Source organism: Schistocerca piceifrons, chromosome 2 (genome assembly GCF_021461385.2).
Source record: "Schistocerca piceifrons isolate TAMUIC-IGC-003096 chromosome 2, iqSchPice1.1, whole genome shotgun sequence".
In the NCBI taxonomy this organism is placed as follows: Eukaryota; Metazoa; Arthropoda; class Insecta; order Orthoptera; family Acrididae; genus Schistocerca; species Schistocerca piceifrons.
Window position 1 is genome coordinate 254,927,437 of NC_060139.1, and position 21,250 is coordinate 254,948,686.

A 21,250-nucleotide genomic window follows, 5' to 3' on the forward strand; every position below is an offset into this window, starting at 1 on the left:
CGGCAGTGCGCGTGTAGCAACAGAACACGTTACCCAGGAAGTACAGTGTCTCTACGTCTAATATTGGGTACGGTATTTACCCAGTTTCCAGGACCAGTGGTGCACCCGTGCCTCGGTAGCGCAGTAGGCAGCGCGTAAGTCTCATAATCTTAAGGTCGTGAGTTCGATCCTCACCCGGGGCATTTAATTTTCTGTGACTGATGGTGGCGCTGTTGCTAGGGCGCCAACGTAGTTCTTGTTTGTTATCCACAACGTTTCAACGCTTCAGCGGGAAAATGTTTACCTCCTGTTATTGCTACTTACAGCTTCCCTTTTCCTCTTCTCCCAGCAGAGCATGAAGCCAAAAGCATTGCTCTGCGGCGTTTGAGGTGCGCGCCTTGCCAGTCAGTCTGTGCAAAGATGCTCGCAAAGAGAGAAGGGCGCCGACGCGGCACTCGACACGAAATGCGACAAGCGACCGTACGAACGGTCGAACGAAACGGCCGCATCCGGTGTGGTCTAGTGGCTAGGATACCTGGCTTTCACCCAGGAGGCCCGGGTTCGATTCCCGGTAGCGGAACGGAATTTTTCCACACGAGTCGTGACAAGTTTGAGCTGTCCGAGCGGCCGTTTCCCGTCCTGCTCGCAATATAGCTACTGTTTCGTGACCGTCAGCAGAATATAGACTAGGGAAGCAGACGCACGACGACCATAGAAATGGTGTACGGCTTCATGCCACCCGTTTCCAGCGTAGGGCTGAGCAACTGCATCTGCTGGGGCCCGTTAGCTCAGTTGGTTAGAGCGTCGTGCTAATAACGCGAAGGTCGTGGGTTCGATCCCCCCACGGGCCACTACTCTTTTACTACTACGAAAAGGCAGCGCCGATTTCAGCTGGCGAGTGTGATGACCAAAAGATCATCACCCTGCGTGGAAGTTGACAGAGGATCCGAACCCGACTCGTCGGGAAGCGCTACATCATTCACTCGGCAATGGCCATAATATCTTGAATACACTGGTTCTCAACCGATAAAGAGAAAATGAAAGAAAATGTCCGATTGCCGATGCGCAACCACTTTGGCCCCTGTCAGTACTTGGGCGGGTGAGCGCATGGGAACACAGGGTACTATTGGCAGTTTTACTTCCTATTTTTGTTTCTCCTTAGTTTTCGGAGCTGCAGCCCGATTCGGTCAGGGAGACGCCACCGTGAAATGAAGGGGGCGTGCTGTGTGTCCATCGCCTAGCCTCACCTCTCTTTACCTCTCTCAGTCGTTTCTCGTGCTTGTCGTTTTGATATAGGCCGATTTGAGAGCGTCAGCTCTCGCGTCAGCCGAGCAAAGTCGAGACACACTAAGGGCTGGTATGCAGCGAGTAGGAGGCCGGAAAAACAATAATTTAAGAGCGCGTGGCAAAAGTACTCATACGCGAAATTAAAAGCCTGCTGCGGTGGCCGGGAATCGAACCCGGATCAACTGCTTGGAAGGCAAGTATGCTGACCATTACACCACCACCGCACAAGCGAGCGCCCCGCCTCCGCGCTGTGTCGGCTTCCCGCCTGTCGGCAGCGGCCGAAGGTGATCGTACCTGGCAGGCGCATTTCGAGGTAGGCTAGGGGAGCACATCCAGACGCATTCGGACAGCGTATCCGCGCACATTTCGCATCCTTTGGCAAGAGTCGGCGCCGGCGAGGACCGCGTTCTGGCGGCATTTTTAAGCAGTGCAGTGCAGGATTCAGCGTCTGCAGCATCTTCTCCACAGAATGCTACGGCGCTTGACGGCAGTCCCACTTTCCCTTGAGACATCTGCTCGGGAAGCAGCGTGAAGTTGCCGCTGGCCCCAGCATCGGTGGTTCAGTGGTAGAATGCTCGCCTGCCACGCGGGCGGCCCGGGTTCGATTCCCGGCCGATGCATCATTTTGCTTTTCCCGCGATAATGCTGCCGTGTGGCTTGCGCGCTTGAGATGCACGATCCGCAAGAATATATAGCTGGATTCCCTTGAGAAGAACCGAGAACGCAGCACTCGCCGGTCCCCACTAGGACGCTCGCATGATGTTCTGCAGACTAGCGTCGGCTTGGCCTCACAAGTTGCTGTGTCCAGGTGCCTCCGAGGCACTGAGCTTTAACGACAAGGAGTGCTGCCTATCGTTGCAACAGCTGCAGCAACACCGCAATCAACTGGGCCGGCAGTGCGCGTGTAGCAACAGAACACGTTACCCAGGAAGTACAGTGTCTCTACGTCTAATATTGGGTACGGTATTTACCCAGTTTCCAGGACCAGTGGTGCACCCGTGCCTCGGTAGCGCAGTAGGCAGCGCGTAAGTCTCATAATCTTAAGGTCGTGAGTTCGATCCTCACCCGGGGCATTTAATTTTCTGTGACTGATGGTGGCGCTGTTGCTAGGGCGCCAACGTAGTTCTTGTTTGTTATCCACAACGTTTCAACGCTTCAGCGGGAAAATGTTTACCTCCTGTTATTGCTACTTACAGCTTCCCTTTTCCTCTTCTCCCAGCAGAGCATGAAGCCAAAAGCATTGCTCTGCGGCGTTTGAGGTGCGCGCCTTGCCAGTCAGTCTGTGCAAAGATGCTCGCAAAGAGAGAAGGGCGCCGACGCGGCACTCGACACGAAATGCGACAAGCGACCGTACGAACGGTCGAACGAAACGGCCGCATCCGGTGTGGTCTAGTGGCTAGGATACCTGGCTTTCACCCAGGAGGCCCGGGTTCGATTCCCGGTAGCGGAACGGAATTTTTCCACACGAGTCGTGACAAGTTTGAGCTGTCCGAGCGGCCGTTTCCCGTCCTGCTCGCAATATAGCTACTGTTTCGTGACCGTCAGCAGAATATAGACTAGGGAAGCAGACGCACGACGACCATAGAAATGGTGTACGGCTTCATGCCACCCGTTTCCAGCGTAGGGCTGAGCAACTGCATCTGCTGGGGCCCGTTAGCTCAGTTGGTTAGAGCGTCGTGCTAATAACGCGAAGGTCGTGGGTTCGATCCCCCCACGGGCCACTACTCTTTTACTACTACGAAAAGGCAGCGCCGATTTCAGCTGGCGAGTGTGATGACCAAAAGATCATCACCCTGCGTGGAAGTTGACAGAGGATCCGAACCCGACTCGTCGGGAAGCGCTACATCATTCACTCGGCAATGGCCATAATATCTTGAATACACTGGTTCTCAACCGATAAAGAGAAAATGAAAGAAAATGTCCGATTGCCGATGCGCAACCACTTTGGCCCCTGTCAGTACTTGGGCGGGTGAGCGCATGGGAACACAGGGTACTATTGGCAGTTTTACTTCCTATTTTTGTTTCTCCTTAGTTTTCGGAGCTGCAGCCCGATTCGGTCAGGGAGACGCCACCGTGAAATGAAGGGGGCGTGCTGTGTGTCCATCGCCTAGCCTCACCTCTCTTTACCTCTCTCAGTCGTTTCTCGTGCTTGTCGTTTTGATATAGGCCGATTTGAGAGCGTCAGCTCTCGCGTCAGCCGAGCAAAGTCGAGACACACTAAGGGCTGGTATGCAGCGAGTAGGAGGCCGGAAAAACAATAATTTAAGAGCGCGTGGCAAAAGTACTCATACGCGAAATTAAAAGCCTGCTGCGGTGGCCGGGAATCGAACCCGGATCAACTGCTTGGAAGGCAAGTATGCTGACCATTACACCACCACCGCACAAGCGAGCGCCCCGCCTCCGCGCTGTGTCGGCTTCCCGCCTGTCGGCAGCGGCCGAAGGTGATCGTACCTGGCAGGCGCATTTCGAGGTAGGCTAGGGGAGCACATCCAGACGCATTCGGACAGCGTATCCGCGCACATTTCGCATCCTTTGGCAAGAGTCGGCGCCGGCGAGGACCGCGTTCTGGCGGCATTTTTAAGCAGTGCAGTGCAGGATTCAGCGTCTGCAGCATCTTCTCCACAGAATGCTACGGCGCTTGACGGCAGTCCCACTTTCCCTTGAGACATCTGCTCGGGAAGCAGCGTGAAGTTGCCGCTGGCCCCAGCATCGGTGGTTCAGTGGTAGAATGCTCGCCTGCCACGCGGGCGGCCCGGGTTCGATTCCCGGCCGATGCATCATTTTGCTTTTCCCGCGATAATGCTGCCGTGTGGCTTGCGCGCTTGAGATGCACGATCCGCAAGAATATATAGCTGGATTCCCTTGAGAAGAACCGAGAACGCAGCACTCGCCGGTCCCCACTAGGACGCTCGCATGATGTTCTGCAGACTAGCGTCGGCTTGGCCTCACAAGTTGCTGTGTCCAGGTGCCTCCGAGGCACTGAGCTTTAACGACAAGGAGTGCTGCCTATCGTTGCAACAGCTGCAGCAACACCGCAATCAACTGGGCCGGCAGTGCGCGTGTAGCAACAGAACACGTTACCCAGGAAGTACAGTGTCTCTACGTCTAATATTGGGTACGGTATTTACCCAGTTTCCAGGACCAGTGGTGCACCCGTGCCTCGGTAGCGCAGTAGGCAGCGCGTAAGTCTCATAATCTTAAGGTCGTGAGTTCGATCCTCACCCGGGGCATTTAATTTTCTGTGACTGATGGTGGCGCTGTTGCTAGGGCGCCAACGTAGTTCTTGTTTGTTATCCACAACGTTTCAACGCTTCAGCGGGAAAATGTTTACCTCCTGTTATTGCTACTTACAGCTTCCCTTTTCCTCTTCTCCCAGCAGAGCATGAAGCCAAAAGCATTGCTCTGCGGCGTTTGAGGTGCGCGCCTTGCCAGTCAGTCTGTGCAAAGATGCTCGCAAAGAGAGAAGGGCGCCGACGCGGCACTCGACACGAAATGCGACAAGCGACCGTACGAACGGTCGAACGAAACGGCCGCATCCGGTGTGGTCTAGTGGCTAGGATACCTGGCTTTCACCCAGGAGGCCCGGGTTCGATTCCCGGTAGCGGAACGGAATTTTTCCACACGAGTCGTGACAAGTTTGAGCTGTCCGAGCGGCCGTTTCCCGTCCTGCTCGCAATATAGCTACTGTTTCGTGACCGTCAGCAGAATATAGACTAGGGAAGCAGACGCACGACGACCATAGAAATGGTGTACGGCTTCATGCCACCCGTTTCCAGCGTAGGGCTGAGCAACTGCATCTGCTGGGGCCCGTTAGCTCAGTTGGTTAGAGCGTCGTGCTAATAACGCGAAGGTCGTGGGTTCGATCCCCCCACGGGCCACTACTCTTTTACTACTACGAAAAGGCAGCGCCGATTTCAGCTGGCGAGTGTGATGACCAAAAGATCATCACCCTGCGTGGAAGTTGACAGAGGATCCGAACCCGACTCGTCGGGAAGCGCTACATCATTCACTCGGCAATGGCCATAATATCTTGAATACACTGGTTCTCAACCGATAAAGAGAAAATGAAAGAAAATGTCCGATTGCCGATGCGCAACCACTTTGGCCCCTGTCAGTACTTGGGCGGGTGAGCGCATGGGAACACAGGGTACTATTGGCAGTTTTACTTCCTATTTTTGTTTCTCCTTAGTTTTCGGAGCTGCAGCCCGATTCGGTCAGGGAGACGCCACCGTGAAATGAAGGGGGCGTGCTGTGTGTCCATCGCCTAGCCTCACCTCTCTTTACCTCTCTCAGTCGTTTCTCGTGCTTGTCGTTTTGATATAGGCCGATTTGAGAGCGTCAGCTCTCGCGTCAGCCGAGCAAAGTCGAGACACACTAAGGGCTGGTATGCAGCGAGTAGGAGGCCGGAAAAACAATAATTTAAGAGCGCGTGGCAAAAGTACTCATACGCGAAATTAAAAGCCTGCTGCGGTGGCCGGGAATCGAACCCGGATCAACTGCTTGGAAGGCAAGTATGCTGACCATTACACCACCACCGCACAAGCGAGCGCCCCGCCTCCGCGCTGTGTCGGCTTCCCGCCTGTCGGCAGCGGCCGAAGGTGATCGTACCTGGCAGGCGCATTTCGAGGTAGGCTAGGGGAGCACATCCAGACGCATTCGGACAGCGTATCCGCGCACATTTCGCATCCTTTGGCAAGAGTCGGCGCCGGCGAGGACCGCGTTCTGGCGGCATTTTTAAGCAGTGCAGTGCAGGATTCAGCGTCTGCAGCATCTTCTCCACAGAATGCTACGGCGCTTGACGGCAGTCCCACTTTCCCTTGAGACATCTGCTCGGGAAGCAGCGTGAAGTTGCCGCTGGCCCCAGCATCGGTGGTTCAGTGGTAGAATGCTCGCCTGCCACGCGGGCGGCCCGGGTTCGATTCCCGGCCGATGCATCATTTTGCTTTTCCCGCGATAATGCTGCCGTGTGGCTTGCGCGCTTGAGATGCACGATCCGCAAGAATATATAGCTGGATTCCCTTGAGAAGAACCGAGAACGCAGCACTCGCCGGTCCCCACTAGGACGCTCGCATGATGTTCTGCAGACTAGCGTCGGCTTGGCCTCACAAGTTGCTGTGTCCAGGTGCCTCCGAGGCACTGAGCTTTAACGACAAGGAGTGCTGCCTATCGTTGCAACAGCTGCAGCAACACCGCAATCAACTGGGCCGGCAGTGCGCGTGTAGCAACAGAACACGTTACCCAGGAAGTACAGTGTCTCTACGTCTAATATTGGGTACGGTATTTACCCAGTTTCCAGGACCAGTGGTGCACCCGTGCCTCGGTAGCGCAGTAGGCAGCGCGTAAGTCTCATAATCTTAAGGTCGTGAGTTCGATCCTCACCCGGGGCATTTAATTTTCTGTGACTGATGGTGGCGCTGTTGCTAGGGCGCCAACGTAGTTCTTGTTTGTTATCCACAACGTTTCAACGCTTCAGCGGGAAAATGTTTACCTCCTGTTATTGCTACTTACAGCTTCCCTTTTCCTCTTCTCCCAGCAGAGCATGAAGCCAAAAGCATTGCTCTGCGGCGTTTGAGGTGCGCGCCTTGCCAGTCAGTCTGTGCAAAGATGCTCGCAAAGAGAGAAGGGCGCCGACGCGGCACTCGACACGAAATGCGACAAGCGACCGTACGAACGGTCGAACGAAACGGCCGCATCCGGTGTGGTCTAGTGGCTAGGATACCTGGCTTTCACCCAGGAGGCCCGGGTTCGATTCCCGGTAGCGGAACGGAATTTTTCCACACGAGTCGTGACAAGTTTGAGCTGTCCGAGCGGCCGTTTCCCGTCCTGCTCGCAATATAGCTACTGTTTCGTGACCGTCAGCAGAATATAGACTAGGGAAGCAGACGCACGACGACCATAGAAATGGTGTACGGCTTCATGCCACCCGTTTCCAGCGTAGGGCTGAGCAACTGCATCTGCTGGGGCCCGTTAGCTCAGTTGGTTAGAGCGTCGTGCTAATAACGCGAAGGTCGTGGGTTCGATCCCCCCACGGGCCACTACTCTTTTACTACTACGAAAAGGCAGCGCCGATTTCAGCTGGCGAGTGTGATGACCAAAAGATCATCACCCTGCGTGGAAGTTGACAGAGGATCCGAACCCGACTCGTCGGGAAGCGCTACATCATTCACTCGGCAATGGCCATAATATCTTGAATACACTGGTTCTCAACCGATAAAGAGAAAATGAAAGAAAATGTCCGATTGCCGATGCGCAACCACTTTGGCCCCTGTCAGTACTTGGGCGGGTGAGCGCATGGGAACACAGGGTACTATTGGCAGTTTTACTTCCTATTTTTGTTTCTCCTTAGTTTTCGGAGCTGCAGCCCGATTCGGTCAGGGAGACGCCACCGTGAAATGAAGGGGGCGTGCTGTGTGTCCATCGCCTAGCCTCACCTCTCTTTACCTCTCTCAGTCGTTTCTCGTGCTTGTCGTTTTGATATAGGCCGATTTGAGAGCGTCAGCTCTCGCGTCAGCCGAGCAAAGTCGAGACACACTAAGGGCTGGTATGCAGCGAGTAGGAGGCCGGAAAAACAATAATTTAAGAGCGCGTGGCAAAAGTACTCATACGCGAAATTAAAAGCCTGCTGCGGTGGCCGGGAATCGAACCCGGATCAACTGCTTGGAAGGCAAGTATGCTGACCATTACACCACCACCGCACAAGCGAGCGCCCCGCCTCCGCGCTGTGTCGGCTTCCCGCCTGTCGGCAGCGGCCGAAGGTGATCGTACCTGGCAGGCGCATTTCGAGGTAGGCTAGGGGAGCACATCCAGACGCATTCGGACAGCGTATCCGCGCACATTTCGCATCCTTTGGCAAGAGTCGGCGCCGGCGAGGACCGCGTTCTGGCGGCATTTTTAAGCAGTGCAGTGCAGGATTCAGCGTCTGCAGCATCTTCTCCACAGAATGCTACGGCGCTTGACGGCAGTCCCACTTTCCCTTGAGACATCTGCTCGGGAAGCAGCGTGAAGTTGCCGCTGGCCCCAGCATCGGTGGTTCAGTGGTAGAATGCTCGCCTGCCACGCGGGCGGCCCGGGTTCGATTCCCGGCCGATGCATCATTTTGCTTTTCCCGCGATAATGCTGCCGTGTGGCTTGCGCGCTTGAGATGCACGATCCGCAAGAATATATAGCTGGATTCCCTTGAGAAGAACCGAGAACGCAGCACTCGCCGGTCCCCACTAGGACGCTCGCATGATGTTCTGCAGACTAGCGTCGGCTTGGCCTCACAAGTTGCTGTGTCCAGGTGCCTCCGAGGCACTGAGCTTTAACGACAAGGAGTGCTGCCTATCGTTGCAACAGCTGCAGCAACACCGCAATCAACTGGGCCGGCAGTGCGCGTGTAGCAACAGAACACGTTACCCAGGAAGTACAGTGTCTCTACGTCTAATATTGGGTACGGTATTTACCCAGTTTCCAGGACCAGTGGTGCACCCGTGCCTCGGTAGCGCAGTAGGCAGCGCGTAAGTCTCATAATCTTAAGGTCGTGAGTTCGATCCTCACCCGGGGCATTTAATTTTCTGTGACTGATGGTGGCGCTGTTGCTAGGGCGCCAACGTAGTTCTTGTTTGTTATCCACAACGTTTCAACGCTTCAGCGGGAAAATGTTTACCTCCTGTTATTGCTACTTACAGCTTCCCTTTTCCTCTTCTCCCAGCAGAGCATGAAGCCAAAAGCATTGCTCTGCGGCGTTTGAGGTGCGCGCCTTGCCAGTCAGTCTGTGCAAAGATGCTCGCAAAGAGAGAAGGGCGCCGACGCGGCACTCGACACGAAATGCGACAAGCGACCGTACGAACGGTCGAACGAAACGGCCGCATCCGGTGTGGTCTAGTGGCTAGGATACCTGGCTTTCACCCAGGAGGCCCGGGTTCGATTCCCGGTAGCGGAACGGAATTTTTCCACACGAGTCGTGACAAGTTTGAGCTGTCCGAGCGGCCGTTTCCCGTCCTGCTCGCAATATAGCTACTGTTTCGTGACCGTCAGCAGAATATAGACTAGGGAAGCAGACGCACGACGACCATAGAAATGGTGTACGGCTTCATGCCACCCGTTTCCAGCGTAGGGCTGAGCAACTGCATCTGCTGGGGCCCGTTAGCTCAGTTGGTTAGAGCGTCGTGCTAATAACGCGAAGGTCGTGGGTTCGATCCCCCCACGGGCCACTACTCTTTTACTACTACGAAAAGGCAGCGCCGATTTCAGCTGGCGAGTGTGATGACCAAAAGATCATCACCCTGCGTGGAAGTTGACAGAGGATCCGAACCCGACTCGTCGGGAAGCGCTACATCATTCACTCGGCAATGGCCATAATATCTTGAATACACTGGTTCTCAACCGATAAAGAGAAAATGAAAGAAAATGTCCGATTGCCGATGCGCAACCACTTTGGCCCCTGTCAGTACTTGGGCGGGTGAGCGCATGGGAACACAGGGTACTATTGGCAGTTTTACTTCCTATTTTTGTTTCTCCTTAGTTTTCGGAGCTGCAGCCCGATTCGGTCAGGGAGACGCCACCGTGAAATGAAGGGGGCGTGCTGTGTGTCCATCGCCTAGCCTCACCTCTCTTTACCTCTCTCAGTCGTTTCTCGTGCTTGTCGTTTTGATATAGGCCGATTTGAGAGCGTCAGCTCTCGCGTCAGCCGAGCAAAGTCGAGACAAGTCGAGACACACTAAGGGCTGGTATGGAGCGAGTAGGAGGCCGGAAAAACAATAATTTAAGAGCGCGTGGCAAAAGTACTCATACGCGAAATTAAAAGCCTGCTGCGGTGGCCGGGAATCGAACCCGGATCAACTGCTTGGAAGGCAACTATGCTGACCATTACACCACCACCGCACAAGCGAGCGCCCCGCCTCCGCGCTGTGTCGGCTTCCCGCCTGTCGGCAGCGGCCGAAGGTGATCGTACCTGGCAGGCGCATTTCGAGGTAGGCTAGGGGAGCACATCCAGACGCATTCGGACAGCGTATCCGCGCACATTTCGCATCCTTTGGCAAGAGTCGGCGCCGGCGAGGACCGCGTTCTGGCGGCATTTTTAAGCAGTGCAGTGCAGGATTCAGCGTCTGCAGCATCTTCTCCACAGAATGCTACGGCGCTTGACGGCAGTCCCACTTTCCCTTGAGACATCTGCTCGGGAAGCAGCGTGAAGTTGCCGCTGGCCCCAGCATCGGTGGTTCAGTGGTAGAATGCTCGCCTGCCACGCGGGCGGCCCGGGTTCGATTCCCGGCCGATGCATCATTTTGCTTTTCCCGCGATAATGCTGCCGTGTGGCTTGCGCGCTTGAGATGCACGATCCGCAAGAATATATAGCTGGATTCCCTTGAGAAGAACCGAGAACGCAGCACTCGCCGGTCCCCACTAGGACGCTCGCATGATGTTCTGCAGACTAGCGTCGGCTTGGCCTCACAAGTTGCTGTGTCCAGGTGCCTCCGAGGCACTGAGCTTTAACGACAAGGAGTGCTGCCTATCGTTGCAACAGCTGCAGCAACACCGCAATCAACTGGGCCGGCAGTGCGCGTGTAGCAACAGAACACGTTACCCAGGAAGTACAGTGTCTCTACGTCTAATATTGGGTACGGTATTTACCCAGTTTCCAGGACCAGTGGTGCACCCGTGCCTCGGTAGCGCAGTAGGCAGCGCGTAAGTCTCATAATCTTAAGGTCGTGAGTTCGATCCTCACCCGGGGCATTTAATTTTCTGTGACTGATGGTGGCGCTGTTGCTAGGGCGCCAACGTAGTTCTTGTTTGTTATCCACAACGTTTCAACGCTTCAGCGGGAAAATGTTTACCTCCTGTTATTGCTACTTACAGCTTCCCTTTTCCTCTTCTCCCAGCAGAGCATGAAGCCAAAAGCATTGCTCTGCGGCGTTTGAGGTGCGCGCCTTGCCAGTCAGTCTGTGCAAAGATGCTCGCAAAGAGAGAAGGGCGCCGACGCGGCACTCGACACGAAATGCGACAAGCGACCGTACGAACGGTCGAACGAAACGGCCGCATCCGGTGTGGTCTAGTGGCTAGGATACCTGGCTTTCACCCAGGAGGCCCGGGTTCGATTCCCGGTACCGGAACGGAATTTTTTCCACACGAGTCGTGACAAGTTTGAGCTGTCCGAGCGGCCGTTTCCCGTCCTGCTCGCAATATAGCTACTGTTTCGTGACCGTCAGCAGAATATAGACTAGGGAAGCAGACGCACGACGACCATAGAAATGGTGTACGGCTTCATGCCACCCGTTTCCAGCGTAGGGCTGAGCAACTGCATCTGCTGGGGCCCGTTAGCTCAGTTGGTTAGAGCGTCGTGCTAATAACGCGAAGGTCGTGGGTTCGATCCCCCCACGGGCCACTACTCTTTTACTACTACGAAAAGGCAGCGCCGATTTCAGCTGGCGAGTGTGATGACCAAAAGATCATCACCCTGCGTGGAAGTTGACAGAGGATCCGAACCCGACTCGTCGGGAAGCGCTACATCATTCACTCGGCAATGGCCATAATATCTTGAATACACTGGTTCTCAACCGATAAAGAGAAAATGAAAGAAAATGTCCGATTGCCGATGCGCAACCGCAGTTCCGCTTTAGACGCCGTGCAGTGTGGACGTGCCTAGTCTTCCGCTCCGCCGTAGCGTTACGTATAGTGGACTATCGTTTTTGTTTACGTGTTGTGTTGCAACTTCTGTGAGTGTTTCTCCGTCGTTGTTTCGTACCTTGTGTTACCTTCTGTCCTTATTTCAGTGTTTTTTTGTGTAGCGGTTTCGACCGCATATTTTGAAAATGTCGTCCCAGGTTATTCCTCGTCAGGCTACAGTTAGTTTTGCTTTTGACAAGTCAACCCGCCATGTGCAACCTAGTTCTCTTGAGATTCATGATTGGTTGGTAGATACCTTTGGTGTTCATTCGGATCAGGTGCACACTGCTTATTTTGATACCGAACTGTATGTTTTCTTTGTTAAGTTTATGGACCCACTTCAGGTTGATAAAATTCTTTCTAAATATGGTCATCAAGTTCTCTTTCGGCATCGGGATGATTCTGTAAGTACCGTGCTGCTTTCCAATGCTTCCATCACGTATACCAATGTTCGTGTTTACAACCTTCCACCGGAGGTGGATAATGTCTATCTTAAGGAGGGTCTACAGAAGTATGGTGATGTAAAGAGCATTCGCCTTGAACGCTGGTCAAGCCAACATCGCCTGCAATGTTACAGTGGTATTCGTTCAGTCGAAATGCACGTTAAGCAGAATATTCCATCTCACCTGCAGATCGGTGGATATCGTGTCCATGTAACATATAGTGGTCAGGTGGGCACCTGTTTTTTGTGCAATGAAAGTGGTCACGTGCGTACCGACTGTCCGCGGAGAGTTTTTGTTTTAAAAAATTCTCTCGAACAGCGTCGCAAGTTAACGGTCGCTGACCTCGTTGCAGGTGGTTCTGCTCTTGGTGTAGCACAGTCCAGTGGTAGTAGCGCCCCGCCACAGGTTTTGCGCACCCCTGACACAGAATTTCCTCCTTTGCGTGCTAAATCTGATGTTGTTCCGTCTGTCCCTCAGGTGGGTGTGCCACTTTTGAATAATAAGAGGCGTCGCCCACACGATGGAAATAGTACGGATGAGGATCTCCCTGAGATGCCCCAGTCCGAGCGACCGGCATCCTCCGAGCCACTGTGTACTGTAGCTGCTCCCTGCCCTCCTGAGGTAGCGGTTCCGGTGGCGGCTGCTGGCGCCCCTCCGGCCTCCGACGCAGCTTCTCTCGAGTCGGGTCGTCGGTCGGGCCTGTTGGCGCCGTCTTCCGAACCGACTTCGATGTCACAACAAGTGGAGCCGCGACAACTTCCTGCTTCGCTGCCCCATACCTCTGCCAGCGGAGCTGCTCCGCTTCCTTCCAACTCTGCGGCCTCGGACCTTCCTGCTCACGTTTCGCCTCCGTGCAGTCCATGTTTGCCGGAAGCTAGTGCAGGTGTTGACCATTCCGTTTTGTCGGATGTTTCCCCCGCGACCCCGGATCCCGCATGTGGACCGGCGCGGGTGGTGTCGGATACAGAACTTGACCCTCCTACGTCACCGGCGGCTGAAGTTTCCTTGCCCGTCAGCCGACGCAAGTTACGCGTTCAGCCAAACGTTAATGCTGTTCGTAAAAAACCGAAACGTAAGGGATCCGCGGAACGGGGTAGCAGTCCCCCTCCCTCGGATGCCTCTGTCACCCCTGCTATGGACTGTGACGCTGGTGCGTCGGTGTAGGTGATTTGTTTTCTCGCTTTTCTCTCTATGGTTCAAGCATACACCTTTCTTACCTTAAATGTTAACCGTATTGAGTCCGACGTTCGCATTGCCTCTTTGCGGCAGTTTATTTACGACGCCTGTGCGGACGTAGTGTTTTTGCAGGAAGTGTTGTTTTCTGATCTCTCTCTACCTGGATTTCAAACTGTTTTTAATGTCGCGCCGGAATATTCAACAGGAACTGCTCTTTTCTTTCGAGAGGGCATTCCTATTACTGACATTGAATTCCTTGACTCTGGCCGTGGGATTGGTTGTCGTCTTTTTGATCTCCGCCTCGTTGTTTTGTATGCCCCCTCTGGTTCGGGTCACACTGTGGCTCGATCGCGCTTTTATAAAGAAGAGCTTATTTATCTTTTGCGCCAGAGTCCTCGGAGTCTCCTGCTCGGAGGCGATTTTAATTGTGTTTTACGCCCTGCAGACCAGTCCCCCAATTTTAATTATTGCCGTGATTTACATGACTTAGTTCGTACGATGCATCTGCGTGATGTTTGGGAACACAAATATCCAACCCTGGTGAAATATACGTTTTTTACCGCGTCCTCATGCAGTAGACTCGACAGATTCTATTTATCTGATTTTTTATGTGATAAAATTCTTTCCGTCGATGTTATTCCTACTAGTTTTTCTGACCATTGTGCTTTTACTGCAACTGTAAATCTTAGTCGCCAACCTGCAAAACTTTATCGTTCCCAGTGGATGTTAAATGTTTCCCACCTTGCCGACAGTGCTATGGATGATGTTATAAGTGGCGTGTGGGAGCGATGTCTTCGCTCTGTCCCGCGATACCCCTCCTTGCTGGTTTGGTGGACTGCGTTTGCCAAGCCCAAGATTCGTCAGACTTTGATTTTCTACTGTGCTGCTAGGACGCGTGATTTTAAGAACACGTATGAATATTACTACTCTGTCCTGCGTGAACTATATGACGCGGCGGGTACCTCTCCACTGCGGATCCATGATGTTCGTCGTATTAAAGCCAAGCTCTTGAGCCTTAAACGACGACAGATGGATGGTCTGCGAGTTAAGTCGAAACCTCACTCTCTTGTTGAAGGTGAACTGACATCCTTGTACCACCTGCTACGGCATCAGACTCGTCGTCGTCGCTCCTTCATCTCTTCTCTTACGGTGGATGATGGGCGACAGCTTATTGCACAGGAGGAAATGGTTCGTGCTCTTCATCAGTATTACACTAGTCTATATTCTGCCGATGATTCTGGTGAGTCTCTTTCGGATGATGTCTTTGGGGATCTAACTGCGACGATCGCGCCTGACGCGAACGGCGAATTTCTCCGGGAGTTCCAGGTAGATGATGTTTTCGATTTTATTGCTCGCTCTCCGTCCAGTAAATCGCCGGGTCCAGACGGCCTACCTAAAGAATTTTATCTCCGTTTTTGGCCTCTTTTGGGTGGCATTTTTACGCAGATTTTAAATGAGATTGTCAGGGGGATGGATGTGCCTGCCGATTTTAAAGTAGGGAAAATTGTTTTAATCCCGAAGTCCTCTGGTCGTTTATCTGCTGCCAATCTTCGTCCGCTCACATTGCTGAATTTTGACTATAAGACAGCTGCTAGAGCGCTCAATAGCCGGTTGTCTTCTCTGCTTCGGGGTGTGATTGGTGCACATCAATGTTGTTTTCATGATAGATCTATTCTGACACCAGTAGCCGAATATCGGGATGTTGTCTCGGTTGCGGCGGTTACAAACGTACATTGTGCCTTTGCCTTCCTTGATTTTTATAAGGCTTTTGATCACGTCAGTCATGTGTTTTTAGATCGTGTTTTAGGTACAATAGGTTTTAACGCTTCATCACGTGGTGTTCTTGGCAATTTGTATAGGGGAATAACAGCTCGGGTGTCAGTCAATGGGCAGCTGACGCCGCCCATTGCTATCCGCCGCGGAGTGCCTCAGGGTAGTCCGCTCTCTATGTCTTTATTCGTATTGTCCCTGGAACCGCTGCTTCGGACTATTGCTCTCAAGCTTCAGGGTATGTCCCTCTCTGGTGGGAAGCTCTCTGTTAAGGCATATGCGGATGATGTCGTTGTTCTCCTCCGTCAACGTGATGATATCCCGTTGTTGAAAGGGGCGGTTGATGCATACTGTCGTGTCTCTGGAGCGCGTCTCAATCAGGGTAAATGTAAGTTCCTTGATATTCGAGGATTTCGCGATGCTGACGTCCCTTGGGCCACTTTTGTCGATCGCCATACGTCCTTGGGGATTATCATTGATCGGTGTCCTCTAAAAATGGCGGCTCTCAATTGGAAATCTGTCACCGAGAAGATACAGGGGGCTCTGATGGTCCATGAGCAGCGCTCTGCTACCATTTTGCAAAAAGTCAGAATTTTAGACACCTACGTTCTATGTAAAGCTTATTATGTTGCTCAGCTGTTCCCACTTCCCATGATGGTGGCGAAAAGGTTGCGCCAATTGTCTAGCAGGTTTATATGGAAGGGCCATCTATTCAAGTTACGTTACGAGGTAATGACGAAACCGCGTCTCTCCGGAGGCTTGGGCCTCTCTGACATTACTCGCAAGGCGTCTGCTTTGTACGTCCACCGAACGACTCTAATTGTTACGCAAGAAGTGACTTCAATTACATCCAGGCTTTTTACTGTTGTGCGTCCGGCGAGCCTTGCTCCACCTGTCGATGTCGGACGCCTAAATTTTAAGTTGAAACACATTCGGGAATTTTACATTGCGGTGAGTTACCTCGGTGACGTCTTCTTGCGGCGACCGGTGCCAACGACCAAGGGCTTGATTGCCCGCTGGGAGGGGCTGGCCGGTCCCAATCCAATAGAACTGGCGTCTCCATCTGTGTCCTGGAGGAACGTCTGGAAGAACGTTAGTCTGCCGATCCACTCTATGGCCGTGGCGTCCACGTGGTATAGGGTAATAAATAATTTGGTTCCCACCAATGTACGACTGCACCGTATTGGTCTTTCTGACACGGACACCTGTACTCGGTGTGGTCTCCAGGATACCCTTGAACATCGATTCACCTGCTGTGGGCACCTTGCTAATTGGCGTTGGCTCAGGAAACAACTTGCTTTTGTCACTAGGTCTGCTGAAGCCGCTTATACTATTGACATCATCGTCCGGCCCGATTCTTCCTTTTTTCCGCGGACGAAGCTCCATACCGTCATGTGGTTGATTGGCCATTTCGTACATTTTGTCAACAGTTGTCATGAAGAGGATGGACACCTAGCGTTTCGGCAGTACATGCTTACTGCTTACTGGCAGCGCTTGCGATTGCCAGGCCTCCGAGATGATTTTGCCAATATGCTTAGCCTGACATTTGAAAGAGAGGGTGTTGGCTAAGGTCACCTGTGTGAGCCATTTTCTTTTATACTGTTTCTGGATTTGCCGCCTTTATATATGTTTCTTCTCTACACCAGGACTGAAGTTTTCGTGTTTTAATCTTTATTTCAGTCAGCAGTCTACATTATATAGTCATGTTTTAGGATTTTAATTTCAGTACTGTAAAAAAAAAAAAAAAAAAAAAAGTCGGTAACAAAAAAAAAAAAAAAAAGTGGTTAAGGCGTTTGAAAAAAAAAAAAAAAAAAAAAAGTTGGTTAGAGCGTCGTGCTAATAACGCGAAGGTCGTGGGTTCGATCCCCCCACGGGCCACTACTCTTTTACTACTACGAAAAGGCAGCGCCGATTTCAGCTGGCGAGTGTGATGACCAAAAGATCATCACCCTGCGTGGAAGTTGACAGAGGATCCGAACCCGACTCGTCGGGAAGCGCTACATCATTCACTCGGCAATGGCCATAATATCTTGAATACACTGGTTCTCAACCGATAAAGAGAAAATGAAAGAAAATGTCCGATTGCCGATGCGCAACCACTTTGGCCCCTGTCAGTACTTGGGCGGGTGAGCGCATGGGAACACAGGGTACTATTGGCAGTTTTACTTCCTATTTTTGTTTCTCCTTAGTTTTCGGAGCTGCAGCCCGATTCGGTCAGGGAGACGCCACCGTGAAATGAAGGGGGCGTGCTGTGTGTCCATCGCCTAGCCTCACCTCTCTTTACCTCTCTCAGTCGTTTCTCGTGCTTGTCGTTTTGATATAGGCCGATTTGAGAGCGTCAGCTCTCGCGTCAGCCGAGCAAAGTCGAGACACACTAAGGGCTGGTATGCAGCGAGTAGGAGGCCGGAAAAACAATAATTTAAGAGCGCGTGGCAAAAGTACTCATACGCGAAATTAAAAGCCTGCTGCGGTGGCCGGGAATCGAACCCGGATCAACTGCTTGGAAGGCAACTATGCTGACCATTACACCACCACCGCACAAGCGAGCGCCCCGCCTCCGCGCTGTGTCGGCTTCCCGCCTGTCGGCAGCGGCCGAAGGTGATCGTACCTGGCAGGCGCATTTCGAGGTAGGCTAGGGGAGCACATCCAGACGCATTCGGACAGCGTATCCGCGCACATTTCGCATCTTTTGGCAAGAGTCGGCGCCGGCGAGGACCGCGTTCTGGCGGCATTTTTAAGCAGTGCAGTGCAGGATTCAGCGTCTGCAGCATCTTCTCCACAGAATGCTACGGCGCTTGACGGCAGTCCCACTTTCCCTTGAGACATCTGCTCGGGAAGCAGCGTGAAGTTGCCGCTGGCCCCAGCATCGGTGGTTCAGTGGTAGAATGCTCGCCTGCCACGCGGGCGGCCCGGGTTCGATTCCCGGCCGATGCATCATTTTGCTTTTCCCGCGATAATGCTGCCGTGTGGCTTGCGCGCTTGAGATGCACGATCCGCAAGAATATATAGCTGGATTCCCTTGAGAAGAACCGAGAACGCAGCACTCACCGGTCCCCACTAGGACGCTCGCATGATGTTCTGCAGACTAGCGTCGGCTTGGCCTCACAAGTTGCTGTGTCCAGGTGCCTCCGAGGCACTGAGCTTTAACGACAAGGAGTGCTGCCTATCGTTGCAACAGCTGCAGCAACACCGCAATCAACTGGGCCGGCAGTGCGCGTGTAGCAACAGAACACGTTACCCAGGAAGTACAGTGTCTCTACGTCTAATATTGGGTACGGTATTTACCCAGTTTCCAGGACCAGTGGTGCACCCGTGCCTCGGTAGCGCAGTAGGCAGCGCGTAAGTCTCATAATCTTAAGGTCGTGAGTTCGATCCTCACCCGGGGCATTTAATTTTCTGTGACTGATGGTGGCGCTGTTGCTAGGGCGCCAACGTAGTTCTTGTTTGTTATCCACAACGTTTCAACGCTTCAGCGGGAAAATGTTTACCTCCTGTTATTGCTACTTACAGCTTCCCTTTTCCTCTTCTCCCAGCAGAGCATGAAGCCAAAAGCATTGCTCTGCGGCGTTTGAGGTGCGCGCCTTGCCAGTCAGTCTGTGCAAAGATGCTCGCAAAGAGAGAAGGGCGCCGACGCGGCACTCGACACGAAATGCGACAAGCGACCGTACGAACGGTCGAACGAAACGGCCGCATCCGGTGTGGTCTAGTGGCTAGGATACCTGGCTTTCACCCAGGAGGCCCGGGTTCGATTCCCGGTACCGGAACGGAATTTTTTCCACACGAGTCGTGACAAGTTTGAGCTGTCCGAGCGGCCGTTTCCCGTCCTGCTCGCAATATAGCTACTGTTTCGTGACCGTCAGCAGAATATAGACTAGGGAAGCAGACGCACGACGACCATAGAAATGGTGTACGGCTTCATGCCACCCGTTTCCAGCGTAGGGCTGAGCAACTGCATCTGCTGGGGCCCGTTAGCTCAGTTGGTTAGAGCGTCGTGCTAATAACGCGAAGGTCGTGGGTTCGATCCCCCCACGGGCCACTACTCTTTTACTACTACGAAAAGGCAGCGCCGATTTCAGCTGGCGAGTGTGATGACCAAAAGATCATCACCCTGCGTGGAAGTTGACAGAGGATCCGAACCCGACTCGTCGGGAAGCGCTACATCATTCACTCGGCAATGGCCATAATATCTTGAATACACTGGTTCTCAACCGATAAAGAGAAAATGAAAGAAAATGTCCGATTGCCGATGCGCAACCGCAGTTCCGCTTTAGACGCCGTGCAGTGTGGACGTGCCTAGTCTTCCGCTCCGCCGTAGCGTTACGTATAGTGGACTATCGTTTTTGTTTACGTGTTGTGTTGCAACTTCTGTGAGTGTTTCTCCGTCGTTGTTTCGTACCTTGTGTTACCTTCTGTCCTTATTTCAGTGTTTTTTTGTGTAGCGGTTTCGACCGCATATTTTGAAAATGTCGTCCCAGGTTATTCCTCGTCAGGCTACAGTTAGTTTTGCTTTTGACAAGTCAACCCGCCATGTGCAACCTAGTTCTCTTGAGATTCATGATTGGTTGGTAGATACCTTTGGTGTTCATTCGGATCAGGTGCACACTGCTTATTTTGATACCGAACTGTATGTTTTCTTTGTTAAGTTTATGGACCCACTTCAGGTTGATAAAATTCTTTCTAAATATGGTCATCAAGTTCTCTTTCGGCATCGGGATGATTCTGTAAGTACCGTGCTGCTTTCCAATGCTTCCATCACGTATACCAATGTTCGTGTTTACAACCTTCCACCGGAGGTGGATAATGTCTATCTTAAGGAGGGTCTACAGAAGTATGGTGATGTAAAGAGCATTCGCCTTGAACGCTGGTCAAGCCAACATCGCCTGCAATGTTACAGTGGTATTCGTTCAGTCGAAATGCACGTTAAGCAGAATATTCCATCTCACCTGCAGATCGGTGGATATCGTGTCCATGTAACATATAGTGGTCAGGTGGGCACCTGTTTTTTGTGCAATGAAAGTGGTCACGTGCGTACCGACTGTCCGCGGAGAGTTTTTGTTTTAAAAAATTCTCTCGAACAGCGTCGCAAGTTAACGGTCGCTGACCTCGTTGCAGGTGGTTCTGCTCTTGGTGTAGCACAGTCCAGTGGTAGTAGCGCCCCGCCACAGGTTTTGCGCACCCCTGACACAGAATTTCCTCCTTTGCGTGCTAAATCTGATGTTGTTCCGTCTGTCCCTCAGGTGGGTGTGCCACTTTTGAATAATAAGAGGCGTCGCCCACACGATGGAAATAGTACGGATGAGGATCTCCCTGAGATGCCCCAGTCCGAGCGACCGGCATCCTCCGAGCCACTGTGTACTGTAGCTGCTCCCTGCCCTCCTGAGGTAGCGGTTCCGGTGGCGGCTGCTGGCGCCCCTCCGGCCTCCGACGCAGCTTCTCTCGAGTCGGGTCGTCGGTCGGGCCTGTTGGCGCCGTCTTCCGAACCGACTTCGATGTCACAACAAGTGGAGCCGCGACAACTTCCTGCTTCGCTGCCCCATACCTCTGCCAGCGGAGCTGCTCCGCTTCCTTCCAACTCTGCGGCCTCGGACCTTCCTGCTCACGTTTCGCCTCCGTGCAGTCCATGTTTGCCGGAAGCTAGTGCAGGTGTTGACCATTCCGTTTTGTCGGATGTTTCCTCCGCGACCCCGGATCCCGCATGTGGACCGGCGCGGGTGGTGTCGGATACAGAACTTGACCCTCCTACGTCACCGGCGGCTGAAGTTTCCTTGCCCGTCAGCCGACGCAAGTTACGCGTTCAGCCAAACGTTAATGCTGTTCGTAAAAAACCGAAACGTAAGGGATCCGTGGAACGGGGTAGCAGTCCCCCTCCCTCGGATGCCTCTGTCACCCCTGCTATGGACTGTGACGCTGGTGCGTCGGTGTAGGTGATTTGTTTTCTCGCTTTTCTCTCTATG

At 53.0% G+C, this 21,250-nt stretch overlaps 33 non-coding genes across 33 annotated transcripts; 27 read left to right on the top strand and 6 right to left on the bottom strand.

The window, feature by feature from the left end:
- Positions 1–109: 109 nt before the first annotated feature.
- On the top strand, positions 110–182 carry Trnam-cau. Its single transcript has one exon. It is a non-coding gene; the product is annotated as a tRNA-Met (tRNA).
- A 305-nt stretch (positions 183–487) lies between these two features.
- Trnae-uuc lies at positions 488–559 on the top strand. The gene has a single exon. It is a non-coding gene; the product is annotated as a tRNA-Glu (tRNA).
- Positions 560–756: 197 nt separating this feature from the next.
- Positions 757–830, top strand: Trnai-aau. Its single transcript has one exon. It is a non-coding gene; the product is annotated as a tRNA-Ile (tRNA).
- Positions 831–1,418: 588 nt separating this feature from the next.
- On the bottom strand, positions 1,419–1,490 carry Trnag-ucc. The gene has a single exon. It is a non-coding gene; the product is annotated as a tRNA-Gly (tRNA).
- A 325-nt stretch (positions 1,491–1,815) lies between these two features.
- On the top strand, positions 1,816–1,886 carry Trnag-gcc. Its single transcript has one exon. It is a non-coding gene; the product is annotated as a tRNA-Gly (tRNA).
- Positions 1,887–2,266: 380 nt separating this feature from the next.
- On the top strand, positions 2,267–2,339 carry Trnam-cau. Its single transcript has one exon. It is a non-coding gene; the product is annotated as a tRNA-Met (tRNA).
- A 305-nt stretch (positions 2,340–2,644) lies between these two features.
- Trnae-uuc lies at positions 2,645–2,716 on the top strand. The gene has a single exon. It is a non-coding gene; the product is annotated as a tRNA-Glu (tRNA).
- A 197-nt stretch (positions 2,717–2,913) lies between these two features.
- Trnai-aau lies at positions 2,914–2,987 on the top strand. Its single transcript has one exon. It is a non-coding gene; the product is annotated as a tRNA-Ile (tRNA).
- Positions 2,988–3,575: 588 nt separating this feature from the next.
- Positions 3,576–3,647, bottom strand: Trnag-ucc. The gene has a single exon. It is a non-coding gene; the product is annotated as a tRNA-Gly (tRNA).
- A 325-nt stretch (positions 3,648–3,972) lies between these two features.
- On the top strand, positions 3,973–4,043 carry Trnag-gcc. Its single transcript has one exon. It is a non-coding gene; the product is annotated as a tRNA-Gly (tRNA).
- Positions 4,044–4,423: 380 nt separating this feature from the next.
- On the top strand, positions 4,424–4,496 carry Trnam-cau. The gene has a single exon. It is a non-coding gene; the product is annotated as a tRNA-Met (tRNA).
- Positions 4,497–4,801: 305 nt separating this feature from the next.
- Positions 4,802–4,873, top strand: Trnae-uuc. Its single transcript has one exon. It is a non-coding gene; the product is annotated as a tRNA-Glu (tRNA).
- Positions 4,874–5,070: 197 nt separating this feature from the next.
- Trnai-aau lies at positions 5,071–5,144 on the top strand. The gene has a single exon. It is a non-coding gene; the product is annotated as a tRNA-Ile (tRNA).
- Positions 5,145–5,732: 588 nt separating this feature from the next.
- Positions 5,733–5,804, bottom strand: Trnag-ucc. The gene has a single exon. It is a non-coding gene; the product is annotated as a tRNA-Gly (tRNA).
- Positions 5,805–6,129: 325 nt separating this feature from the next.
- On the top strand, positions 6,130–6,200 carry Trnag-gcc. The gene has a single exon. It is a non-coding gene; the product is annotated as a tRNA-Gly (tRNA).
- A 380-nt stretch (positions 6,201–6,580) lies between these two features.
- Trnam-cau lies at positions 6,581–6,653 on the top strand. Its single transcript has one exon. It is a non-coding gene; the product is annotated as a tRNA-Met (tRNA).
- Positions 6,654–6,958: 305 nt separating this feature from the next.
- Trnae-uuc lies at positions 6,959–7,030 on the top strand. The gene has a single exon. It is a non-coding gene; the product is annotated as a tRNA-Glu (tRNA).
- A 197-nt stretch (positions 7,031–7,227) lies between these two features.
- Positions 7,228–7,301, top strand: Trnai-aau. Its single transcript has one exon. It is a non-coding gene; the product is annotated as a tRNA-Ile (tRNA).
- Positions 7,302–7,889: 588 nt separating this feature from the next.
- Positions 7,890–7,961, bottom strand: Trnag-ucc. The gene has a single exon. It is a non-coding gene; the product is annotated as a tRNA-Gly (tRNA).
- Positions 7,962–8,286: 325 nt separating this feature from the next.
- On the top strand, positions 8,287–8,357 carry Trnag-gcc. The gene has a single exon. It is a non-coding gene; the product is annotated as a tRNA-Gly (tRNA).
- Positions 8,358–8,737: 380 nt separating this feature from the next.
- On the top strand, positions 8,738–8,810 carry Trnam-cau. The gene has a single exon. It is a non-coding gene; the product is annotated as a tRNA-Met (tRNA).
- Positions 8,811–9,115: 305 nt separating this feature from the next.
- Positions 9,116–9,187, top strand: Trnae-uuc. The gene has a single exon. It is a non-coding gene; the product is annotated as a tRNA-Glu (tRNA).
- A 197-nt stretch (positions 9,188–9,384) lies between these two features.
- On the top strand, positions 9,385–9,458 carry Trnai-aau. Its single transcript has one exon. It is a non-coding gene; the product is annotated as a tRNA-Ile (tRNA).
- Positions 9,459–10,056: 598 nt separating this feature from the next.
- Positions 10,057–10,128, bottom strand: Trnag-ucc. The gene has a single exon. It is a non-coding gene; the product is annotated as a tRNA-Gly (tRNA).
- A 325-nt stretch (positions 10,129–10,453) lies between these two features.
- On the top strand, positions 10,454–10,524 carry Trnag-gcc. Its single transcript has one exon. It is a non-coding gene; the product is annotated as a tRNA-Gly (tRNA).
- A 380-nt stretch (positions 10,525–10,904) lies between these two features.
- On the top strand, positions 10,905–10,977 carry Trnam-cau. Its single transcript has one exon. It is a non-coding gene; the product is annotated as a tRNA-Met (tRNA).
- Positions 10,978–11,282: 305 nt separating this feature from the next.
- Positions 11,283–11,354, top strand: Trnae-uuc. Its single transcript has one exon. It is a non-coding gene; the product is annotated as a tRNA-Glu (tRNA).
- Positions 11,355–11,552: 198 nt separating this feature from the next.
- On the top strand, positions 11,553–11,626 carry Trnai-aau. The gene has a single exon. It is a non-coding gene; the product is annotated as a tRNA-Ile (tRNA).
- Positions 11,627–17,762: 6,136 nt separating this feature from the next.
- Trnag-ucc lies at positions 17,763–17,834 on the bottom strand. The gene has a single exon. It is a non-coding gene; the product is annotated as a tRNA-Gly (tRNA).
- A 325-nt stretch (positions 17,835–18,159) lies between these two features.
- On the top strand, positions 18,160–18,230 carry Trnag-gcc. Its single transcript has one exon. It is a non-coding gene; the product is annotated as a tRNA-Gly (tRNA).
- Positions 18,231–18,610: 380 nt separating this feature from the next.
- Positions 18,611–18,683, top strand: Trnam-cau. The gene has a single exon. It is a non-coding gene; the product is annotated as a tRNA-Met (tRNA).
- A 305-nt stretch (positions 18,684–18,988) lies between these two features.
- Positions 18,989–19,060, top strand: Trnae-uuc. Its single transcript has one exon. It is a non-coding gene; the product is annotated as a tRNA-Glu (tRNA).
- A 198-nt stretch (positions 19,061–19,258) lies between these two features.
- Trnai-aau lies at positions 19,259–19,332 on the top strand. Its single transcript has one exon. It is a non-coding gene; the product is annotated as a tRNA-Ile (tRNA).
- Positions 19,333–21,250: the final 1,918 nt, after the last annotated feature.